Here is a 12156-nt window from a genome sequence, read left to right as displayed (position 1 = left end):
TATGGCTATCACTCCCATTGTAGATTGGTTTACCTCAAAGTAGAGGTCCAACTAAGAATTTGTTGCCCAATTATGTGGTATAACATGATACAGAGCTCTCTAGCGCTAAACTGTCCTTATTTTCTGGCACTTTCAGTGCAAAAACTGTGAAGGTCCAAGGCAAACTGGAAAGAGTCTGTGATGGACATTTTGCCTGAATGAGAAATGAGCCCTGTGGTTTTAAGCTGCTGAACATTTTGGCATGGCTTGTTAGTACAACATAAACTAGCCTATTTTGACTGCTGCAGGAAGAGAGGGATCACAGTATGGGGAATAGATGTGGGGAGCTGACCAGAGTACTCTATTTTTACGCCTAATGAAGTATGAGGAAGTGAGGCCAATGGGATTAGCTAGCCTCAGAGTTCTAATGGTACTCTGGGTCAGAGTGCTGCCAGTTGAGGCTGGTGGCATGTGTAGGCAGAAGGCATATTTACTTTGACAATTTTTCATTTGTTTTTCAAGTGAACTCCCTAAGGACCCTAAAAATAATTTAACCCACCCCTTAAATTCACACACAAACTTTTGGATGCACATCTATTGCATGGTTTGTGGTATTCTTATCCTGTGAATTTTTGGGGGTCTCAGCACTTGTGGTCAGCTAGAGGTTTCTAGACCAGTTTGAACTGATTAGGGAAAGCCTTAGTTGTTGCATTTCTATCCTCCCTTTGGAGGATAACCTTAGGCTCAGAATTATAGTGATTGAATGTGAATGAGATCTGGAACTTTTTATTTTTATTTACTTTTCTTGTTCAAATGAAATGAATATGCATTGTACTGGGAAGGCAGACGGGGCTCTTACCAGTGCAGCTGAGAACAATTAGTTCTTACTTGCTTAACACCATTTCTTAATGTGCAATTGTAAAACTTTTCACAGGATGTTTTAAATGTAATCAATTTTTCATTGTTGTTCCTAATAATTCAAAGAGCCTGACATTTGCAATCAAGCCAACTGTGGTCGATATCCATTTTCCCTTAGTTATATAGGAATTTAACTCAGTGACACAAGTGGAGGCTTCTGGAACAAATTCTGTGTATTTATTCTTTTGGTTACCCGAGATGCATGAGTTTGCAGGACAGACTGTCAAGTATCACAGGGCCAGTGGGGCTTACTGTCATCAGCCCCCTCGGAGCTCACAACCCGGCCCTACTACTTCCCAGAAGTGTACACTTCGGTAACTAGCTTCTCTGCACCTCTGTTTCCTCACTTATAAAATGAGAAATAATTTCTTTCGTAGAATTGTTTTAAGAGTAATTGAAATAATGCATTGTAATCAGGACATATTACTCGCTGTTAGCTGCAAGTGACAAAGATCCAACCCAAACCAACAAAAACTGAAAGGGAATTTGGGGCCTTGACAGGATTCAGGACATGTTACAGCCAAATGTGGCACCTTGGCATATTGAATATTTTAAACTGAAGGAATTTGAGAAATGGCAGGTGTTGGCAGGACTTTCTGAAATTCCCCTGAAGCAAGTCAAAAGACCCTCACGTGGGAGGTGCCCTCCCTATACCTGGAGGAAAGGAGCATCCTTATCTCCAAAGATGGAGGGACACTGAGAGGAATCTGAGCGAACAGGCTTTGCTAAGTTCCCCCCAGGTTACTGCTCTTAGCTCACACTTCTCTGTCCTATCACATTTTCTCATGACTTTCCACTCTTCATCAAAACTAATATAAAAAACACTCAGGTTGAGTTGTTTCTTTGGGTCTTCATCTCCTTACAAAGGCCCGTGTCAGGTAAAACTTACATTAAATAAATTTGTGTGCTTTTCCCCTTGTTAATGTCTTCTGTTATAGGGGTCCAGCTGAGATGGGCATAGGAAAGATACTTTCCTTTCCTTCAGACTCATGTAGGAAGCATATGTACAGTTTTGCTGATTTCAGGGATAGCGGGATCCAGGCACTCAAATAATGCAGGCGTCTTCTTTCTGCTGTTTGTATCAATATGTGGTCTCATCCTTTCCTTTTCAGATCCAGGTTCTAAGTCAGGGGCACCAAACGGGTTTCGAACCATGAGGAAGAGAAGAGTTTGGGGAGAATAAACAGAGAAAAATGGCAGGTTAGTGACTTTTTTCAATAGTTTTCATGAGTTTACCTTCACACTACTTCCTTGAACATCTCTTCATCATATTCTAAGCCAGGGATCCGTAAGCTACAGCCAGCCAGTGGGGCCATATCTGGCGGCTGCCTGTTTTTGTAAAAGGAGTGTCATTGGAATACAACCACACTTGCTCATTTATGTACTGTCTATGGCTGCTTTTCTGCTATGATGACATTGTTGATTAGCTGTGATAGCGATCACATGGCCTGCAAAGCCTAAAATGTTTACTATCTGGCCATTTCCAGAAAAAGTTTGCTGGCCCTTTACAGAAAAATGTTTAAACTAGTGATCTTCGAAGTGGCTTGTTTACCAGATAGTATGCAAGACAGCCCATTGGGAAAACAGAAAAATATATTTCAGCTTGTTCTTTTTCTCATTTTCTTTTTTTTTAAATTTCAGCTTTATTAAGGTATAATTGACAAAAAATTGGAAGATATTTAAATTGTACATTGCAGTGATTTGATATATATTTATATTCATTGTGAAAGGATCTAGTTAACATTCATCACCTCACATATTTATCTTTTTTTTGTGTGTGTGAGAACATTTAAGTTCTACTCTTAGCAAATTTCAATTATACAACACAGTGTTATCAATTATAGTCAACATGTTATACATTAGATCCTCAGACCTTATTCCTCTTATAGCTGAAAATTTGCACCCTTTTACCAATCTCTCCTTATCTCTCCCACCCCTTCAGTCACTGGCAATCACTTTCTACTATCTGTTTCTAGGAGTTTTTTTTTTTTAGATTCCACGTATGTTACCATGCAGTATTTGGATTTGTCTGTCTGGCTTATTTCATTTAGCATAATGCCCCAGGTCCATCCATGTTATTGCAGATGGCAGGATTTCCTTCTTTTCCATGGTTAAGTAATATTCCATTGTATTTGTATACCACACCTTCTTTATCTCTTTTTCTCATTTTCTTTCTAAAATATTTGAAGAGTAAACTTTTCTAATATTTACTATATATCTTGACAGTATTTAGTGAATGTATATAACTAAAATATATATTTTATATAATACATATTTGTATAATGTGACATTGTTATATTAAATATATAGATATGTGTTATATTCATATTAAACTGTAAATATATCTATAACATAATATTTATATTAAATATGTAAGTTATGTTTATAAGTATTTAACAATATATATTATATAAACATATTAACAACATGTAATATTTATGTACTTAATCTAATATATAAACATATATGTATATATACTGTATTAGACAGAAAGAAAAGAACTCAAAATTCTGTACCATTTGGAACATCACTTTAGGACCATATACCTGTATTTAACTCTACTCTCCTTCCCATCCCAGCTGGCTATATGTATTTGTTCCTAGGTAGACCTGTGCCTCTCACTCTGCTTGATGAGGTGGTATGCTAAATCTGTTCATTTAGAGATAGATGTAAAATAATAAAAATGTAGCAGAAGGAAGAGGAAAGGAGGCAGGCTGTGTCTCTGATTATTGAAGCCAGGCACATTGTAGAAGCATCAAAAGAATAAGCAGTAAGATCTGTCTTATTTCTGAATTTTTAGAAGAGAATTGTATTTCTACTCATTTATCTTTGCCTGGGATTTGAACAAATACAGGTTTTCTGGCAGCAATTATTGATTTTTCAATATTTGTAGAAAATGACACATGTTCTGCCACATGTGATATTTAGGAAGTGAGGTGAGTTCTATAAATCCAGAGGATTGGTGACCATGCTACCAGGACAATTTGTTAAATATGTTAAAGCTGATTAATAAGAAATAGAAATGTCAATGAGTTTGTTAAAGTGAAAGAATAAAGGGGTGTTGGAACTCAGTGGGAATACCTCAGGCTTGATTCTGCAAGGACTGGCTGGGCTCAGAGTGTGGCAGCCTGGATCAACCTTTCATCCTCCTGGGAAGATTTGGTTATGGGGCAAAGAAACCTTTACCGGGGAGCAGTAGGTGTATTCAAGGAGGGGGTCGTGTTTCCTGATGTTGTTTCTGTCAATCTGGCCCTCTTTTTTGTAGGATTTGCTGCTTGGATCTGTTGTATTTCTCCTCCACTTAAAACATACATATGTGCCTGAGAGAGAAAAACTGTTGTTATGTGGGGAAGGTTGCTTACGAAATATGGACCCATTTGCATAAGGGGTTGGAAGAAAGGATGGAGGTCCTAAATCTTCATTCTAAGATTATAGATTCCTGGAACCTCTTGCAGTGGGTGGACCGGATTGACTCTAACCAGTGCCAGGGCAGGCATTGGCCCCAAGGTTTCTGCTATAAAATTTCCACTGGAGAGAAGAGATGGGGCCAGCAAATTGGCTCCTGCACTGAATCTGTTGAAAGGGGAGGAAGGAAGAATAAGTCTGCGTCTTTGACAAAATGATGGTCCAAGTTCTTCCCTATCCCTGCCCACCTTCCTATAGCAAGTTTGTGCCGTGGGGAAATGCAGAGAGAAACCTGTTCCAGAGTTGTGGTACTGGAAACGTGGGTTCGTTTTGGTGTGGGTCAGACTTGACTGAGTATTACAAGTGAGGGAACATTCTTCTCTCATAATTTGAAGAACGTTTACATTCTTGGCAAGGAGTTGTATAAGGTAATAGAGCAGGAGATCTGACCTCACCGTCCTTGCTTCAGATGAGACAGGCAGCCCAGAGCAACTAGCCAATGACTCTTTCCCAAGCGACCAATTTCCTATAGTTGTTGTGGGATGTACCAACCACAAGGGGGCACCACTGGGCAGTGAATCCTGTTCTGAGGCAAAAGAAATTAACTAGCCTTTTTGAGATGGGTGGGGGTTCTGGAAGGAGCAGGGGAAAGAAGTGCTGCATAGGGAAAGACTAGATTTCTTGCTTATATGGGTAGGTTGGGGGCATGAGCTGAAGCCATTGTTCCCACCCCATTTGTAAAGTGGGAGACGGTAACCACACTTGTAGTGTGCCATGCAGTGCTGTGCTAGCTTTTGAGGTCACAGAGGTGAATTAGACATGTGATGTCTGTGATGATCAGCCTACTCAAGTGTGCAGTGAGAACAGATAAGAAGAACCCGTGATCTTGGGGCAGAGTCAAGAAAGGCTTCTTGGAATAGAATGTTGGAACTGATTCTTAGCAGGAAGTGAGGGGACTAAGGTTGTGTCTGTGCAGAAAGCCCACTTGTGAGAAAGAGTAGAGGTATCATAAAGCAGTGTAACCCAGTGAAAGCAATTTGGTATGACTGGGGAGAGGGCTCTGTGGGAGAGTAGCACCCAACTGGAGTTCTTACAAGGTAGAAAAACTTCAGGTCATCAGATGAAAGGCCTTGAATGCCAAGCTAAGATGTTTGGATGTTAGACAAAATGCAGTGAGGAACAATTAAAAGATTTTGTAAAAGGGTAATATCATTGCATTTTTGTTTCATTAGGTTCATTTTATTATAAGTTAAGATATATTGAAGATCTAGAGGCAAAGTAATCCTGTGGGTGAGAATTGTAGTAATCAGGATTTGTTATCAAACCTTTTGCACACCATCTGTAGCAGTCATCATGTGACCTGGAATTTGGACAAATAATATGCTTGCCTTTGCAGATAAAGTCCTGTGTACCAATCTCAGACTAGATAACTGAGATAACTCAGATGTGAAATCCAATGTCTTTAACTTTTTTTTTTTTTTGACCTATTCAGCCCTAATTGATATCCTTTCTTCTCAGCCACTCATATATCTACTTTTGTTCCTCCACAGTATTAATTTGGGTATTGATCACTCACTGTATGTGCTTGTTGGGTCCCAGAGTTTAGGATAAGTCCCAAATTATGAATGTGCAATAAACAATGTTGTCGTCTATTCAATGGTGTAATATGATTTCTCCCTTTATGCCTCATGAGACTGTAATTGCAAGTCTTATTTCTAACCCAGTAGTGTGCTCATTTCTTTCTGGTCATTTTATGAAAAGCTATTTTCTGAGGTCAGTCTAGAAGAATCACGGTACACATTAACGCATGCTAAAGGCTCTGAGAAGTCCTGAAGGAAAGACTCTGGCTTTGCTTTTTAAATCAGGATTTCTCAAACTTACTGGATCAAGGAATCTCTTATGTAAGTAATCTATTAAATTCTGCAGAACCACTGTTTCAGATAACGCATGTAAGACAGAAAGTCTCAAACAATGGGGCTTTCTGTCTTACATGACTATATTTATAATTTAAGTGTTAAGTGTTAGATACCCAAGTGTCAATCAGGCCTTTCTTGCATTGAACCTCTTGGTTATTCAATAATCCGTCCAGGCTCTTGGGTAACATTGAACTCTCTGGCACCTAGGAAACAGATAAATAATATTCTGAATAACTGAAGCCAGCTCCAGTCTTACAGAAATGCAAGTGATAATACTAAGCATTCATGGCAAAAGCCAAAGAGTTGATGACAAAAATGAGTGCTGATTTGTTGATGGAGATGGGAAGGAGGCACAGACTCTGAGGTTTGGATTTTGTTTTCTGGCCTGAACACTCTGGACCAGGTATATTCCTTGGCTGTATGTATGTGGATAGGGCACCTGTTTTGTGGAAGCAGGGCTGTGGCACGCTGCTGAGCTGAAAGTGTTAAAAATGCAACCTTCAGATGTTATTGATTTCAAAGGCAGAATAATTCAGGGTTTAAAAGCACAAACTCTGGACCCAGCATGCCCAGGGCTCCCACTTATTACCCATGTGACCCTGGACACACTGATTAACTTTTGTGTGTCTCAATTTACTTCTCCATAAAATGGTGCAAGTTATAGTGCCTACATCATATCATAAGGTTGTTGAGAGGACTGAATGAGTTAATCCACATGAATTTCTGGATATAGAGCCTGGTACATAATAAGCGTTCTGTACATGTTTGCCACCATTTTATGCTTGGTAACAGTGTGAAGTGGGAGTGTTACAAAAATGAATAAGACATCACCCTGGTCCTAAAGCTCACAGACTAATACGAACAAATTATAATGATTTAGGGTGAGAAATAGATGTATAAAAGCATCCAGGAAAGAGGTAGTATAATGTTTGTTAAGAGAACAATTTCCAGGGTCAAAGAGATGTGGGTTCAAATTCTGACTCTGCTACTAGCAGGAGCTTAGACGGTGATAAACTTTCTGGGCCTTAGTTAATCATGTGGAAGATAGCCTAGTACTACCATTAAAGTTACAGATGTTGGTTATTATTATTATTATTATTATTATTATTATTATTATTATTAGTGAGCTAGCACAGGGGAGAGGAGAGAGAGATCTTTGTGGCGGAGATACCTTCTTGATTTGGCCCACCTGCCTACTGTGGGGAATTCTTTCCACCAGGGTCTGCATCTTTACCTGCCTCTCTCCTCACACAGTGAAGAAAATGAGGTTGATGGTGTGAAGTGGGTGCCAGAAAGGGCCTCCCCAAGTTGGTTCTAACACTCTCTAGACAGATGAGCACAAGATGCTTTCCTATCCTGCCACACCATTTCCTCCAGGTTCTGCATCCTCAGTCACTCAGGACTGAATTCAGTCCAGGAATCCACATATGGATTACGTAATAGCTTCCTCTCCATCTCTCCAAGCCCTGTAACCCTCCCCTTGTCGCAAACATGACCGAGGCTATCCTTAGCACTGATGTAAGCTTGGGTTGATAATTTTTCATGAGACACTGGGGAGTCATCTCCTGGCCTTCTTGAGTTTCACTGTGGCAGGTCCTCAACATCTGGACTCCATAGCTGGGAGATTTGAAGTCTTGTCAGGTGGGTGCCATCTAATTGAGCAGTTGCAAGGGCACATCTGGAAGGGCAGTACCATCCTGTGGCTTCAAAGGGGGCCAGGAGGTAGTAAGCAATTTTTTAGCCCTTCTGGTGTGGAACCAGTACAGACGGATATCCTGCAGCATGGCCCCGACCTTTTCTCACTGTGTGAGGGGCACTCGACCTTGCTTTCAGTGCTACAGATTGGCCTCTTCCTCGGTGGAGGATGCTTCTGAAATGAAACATTATCCCAGGCTGCTGACTAGAACAGAAGTGTCACCTTAGGGGAAGAGAAGACCAGTGTGGCCAGAGCTCTCTCCTGGAGTTTCTCACCTCTCACTACTCCCTCCCACCCTGCACCTGGGAGCCTGGGAATCTTCACACAGATGAAGGAGGGAGTAAAGGCAGAAACCCTAAATGCAGGACTACAGACAGGAAGAGGAGTGAAAGCATTGGTTTGTTTAATGACTTTTTTCATGTTCTCTTTGTGGGTTTGTTTGTTTTGTTTTTGTCACTGGCTCCCTTTGGAGGGATAAAGCTTTCATCTAGGGCTTCCCTGGTGGTGCAGTGGTTGGGAGTCCGCCTGCCAGTGTGGGGGATGCGGGTTTGGGCCCTGGTCCGGGAGGATCCCACATGCCACGGGGCGACTAATCCCGTGAGCCACAACTACTGAGCCCGTGTGCCACAGCTCCTGAAGCCCGCGTGCCTACAGCCCGTGCTCCGCAGCGGGAGGGGCCACCGCAATGAGAAGCCTGCGCACCGCGATGAAGGAGTGGCCCCCGCTCGCCGCGGCTGGTGGGGGGCCCGCGCACAGCAACGGGGACCCAGAGCAGCCAAAAATAAATAAATAAATAAATTTATTAAAAAAAAAAAAGCTTTCATCTAGCCAGGAAAACCTTAGCTTCAGGGATATGATTATATGATTAGCTCTGTCTGAGAGAAGTCTCAATTGCTACCTCTGCTACTGCACACGTGAGCCATCTACTCTTTGGGTTCACCCCTATGCTGTGGAGGTATAGGAACCCAGATGAATTCCTGATAGAAGCGAGAACTGGTGCAGATAGATATTCAGGGTAGGAATTTGGCAACATCTAACCAAGTATATATACATGTGCCTTATGATCCAGCAAGTCATCTTCTGAATATACATTCAAACAAATTCTTGCATGGACCTGTAAGGGGACATGTATGGGGATATTTACTGTAGTATTGTTTGTAAAGATTTGGAAGTAATTCTGGGTGATTTGGATAGCCATCCCTGGAGAAATAAGTAGGTACAATGTAGTAGGCTCCACTAAGGAGCACTAAACAGCATTTGGAAATGAGATGTACCCATAGCAACATGTGTAAATCTTAAAAATGCAATACTAGATTTTTTAAAAAGAACAAACTGAGATTTATAGCATAACACTATAAAAATGCATTCAGAGAAAACAATAATACATGTTTTATATGAACCCATACAAATAAAAGGGTAAACATCAAGTATATTATAATATTTGGGATAAATGAGAATAAATAATACAGGAGAGAAATCTTATGCAAACCAATGATGATGGTGTCGCAAGAAATGAAGAATGTATTAATCCGCTGAAAATTAGGTAAACAAAATCTGATCAAAATCAATTAATACTTGGTCAAGTTAAATAAGTAAGAGGGAAGTTGTTGTTCCTGCCTTTCACTAACTTATCCCCAAACCTGATTGTCTGGAGCATTAACTCACAGTTGAACTCTTTCAAGTCAAACTGCTCTCCTCTTGAAAACCCCTGGGACAACTAGAAGATTTGGCTCATAACATTTCTCAATTCTTTTGTAGATCATTCCAGACACATTCTAGTCTTCTGTGCCAGCAAGTTCCCAGCCTTTGTCACCTCTTCCTTCTCTTTCTGCTTTTTCAGAACAAATAGTTCCTCTCGCCGCACCACTGCTGATCCCACCAGCTCAGCTCAGGCTCCGTCTCAGGAATGTTCAGGATCCCTTATGATATTACTCACACCTCTATCACTCCTGTCTTTGGCTTCCAATCTTCATATTACAGGACAGCATTTCTTCCTTCATCTAATAGTTTTTTTTTTTTTAACTGAATATGTATTTTGTGCAAGCTCTTGGGTTAGGTGTTAGGGAAAAAATATGGTTGAGTCTGTATTAGTTTCCTATTGCTACGGCAAGAAGTTACCGTAAATTTGGTGGGTTAAAACAACAGAAATTTATTATTTTATAGTTTTGGAGGTCAGAAGTCCAAAACCAGTTTCCCTGGGCTAACATCAAGGCATTAGCATGCCTGTGATCCTTCTGGAGGCTCTGGGGTAGAATCTGTAGCCTTGTCTTTTTCAGCTTCTAGAGGCCACCTGCGTTCTTTGTCTTATGACCTCTTCTTTCATCTTCAAAGCCAGAAGCTTAGCATCTACTTTCCTCTCTGACCTCTGCTTCCATCATTACATCTTCTCTCTCTGACTCTGATCCTCCTGCTGCTCTCTTAAATCTACTGTTACGATTACATTGGGCTCATCCGGCTATTCCAGGATCATCTCCCAATATGAAGATCCTTAATCACATCTGCAAAGTTCCTTTTACTACATAAGGTCACATATTTATAGGTTCTGGGAATTAGGACGTGGACATCTTTTAGAGGGTAGTTATTCAGCCTACAACAGAGTCCTTGCTCTTAAGCCATTCATAGCCTAGTGGGGTACACCAACCAAACAAGTTGATAGCAGTTAGAGTAGAGAGGGGTGAATGTCGTGACCAGGGAAGCACAGGATAAAAGAAGAAAACTTAGTCTGGTCTAGGGTTCAGACTGACTCCCCAGGGTTATGTTCAAGAGAGGTATAAGCTAGTAGGGTGTGGCTATGTGAAGAGAAGAGGGGGTGAGCCCCATGTGCAAAGACCTAGAGGGGAGAGAGAATCGGCAGAGTCAAAGCTGACCTCCTTCCTGCTCTCTACACATCCTCTTTGTTCCATCTCACTGCCTGTGCTTATCTTCTTTCTTTTGTTTGTAATGCCTTTCTCACCACTCTACCTATCCTTCAATATTCCTTCAGAAAGTCTACATCTGTATTCCACAAGTAGCACGATCACTCCGATGAATTCCCATAGCTTTTTATCTGTACCCTTTTTATACTCATTTTTACTTTGGCATTATAGGTTACAGGCTCTGAAACACTTGATAAAAGTGTTTTTACGTATCTTTTCTTTTCTCTTCTGAACTTGAGACTGGAATCAGTAGGAGACTGTAAATTCCGCCTCCCCACACTTCCTTCCCTTTCCAAGCTGTTTACTACAGCATCAAGAGCATTATAGACTACCAGCAAGTACTGAATGATTAAACAAACAATAACACATCTAAATTCAATTATGTATGAGTGTCCCTAGCTCCAGCCACACTGGGCATACCTGAGAAACACATAGTTTCTCACACTGACGAGGTTTTTAATTTGATTTTTAAAGATACAGTGAGGACAAATTGAACCAAACTATCCGTTTACTTAAAAGTGACCATTATAATAAGTATACAGAGTCAAAACAATATTTTGGGTTTATTGGTAATGATTAATTGTTGACTCAGTATTAACCTGAGGAAGTGGTGGTGATATGAGTTTATTCACTGTTTTGGTGGAGACATACAGAGGGGATATGAAGAATCGGATTGAGATAACTTTTTTTTTTTTATAAATTTATTTATTTATTTATTTATTTTTGGCTGTGTTGGGTCTTCGTTGCTGCGCGAGGGCTTTCTCTAGTGGTGGCAAGCAGGGGCCACTCTTCATCGCGGTGCGCGGGCCTCTCACTATCGTGGCCTCTCGTTGCAGAGCACAGGCTCCAGACGCGCAGGCTCAGTAGTTGTGGCTCACGGGCCTAGTTGCTCTGCGGCATGTGGGATCTTCCCAGACCAGGGCTCGAACCTGTGTCCCCTGCATTAGCAGGCAGATTCTCAACCACTGCGCCACCAGGGAAGCCCGAGATAACTTTTTAAACTACATTTTTTCTTTGTTTGCAGTGGGTATAATCAACATGTTCTCAGCACTTTCATGTGTGTCTGGTTGTTGTAGCCTTTGAGACTAGACTCTCCACTGGGACTTTCATATAACCTGTGTGTCCTCTGAGAGAGTCCCCAGCCTACCCTATCTCCACGTTTGAGATCCTCCAGGTTTTATCTCCTGATCTGGGGAGCCACATGAACCCCCATGCTCAACTACCTGCTTAAGTTCGCTGTCACCTTAGGTGGCCCTTGTTCATTTCTCATTCACTCTGACAACTTTGGGATTTGAGATTTTGCCAGAGGTTGCATAATTAGCAGGCA

Source organism: Eubalaena glacialis, chromosome 10, assembly GCF_028564815.1.
Source record: "Eubalaena glacialis isolate mEubGla1 chromosome 10, mEubGla1.1.hap2.+ XY, whole genome shotgun sequence".
In the NCBI taxonomy this organism is placed as follows: Eukaryota; Metazoa; Chordata; class Mammalia; order Artiodactyla; family Balaenidae; genus Eubalaena; species Eubalaena glacialis.
The sequence above is the reverse complement of the archived record's forward strand: the minus strand, read 5'-3'. Positions refer to the sequence as shown.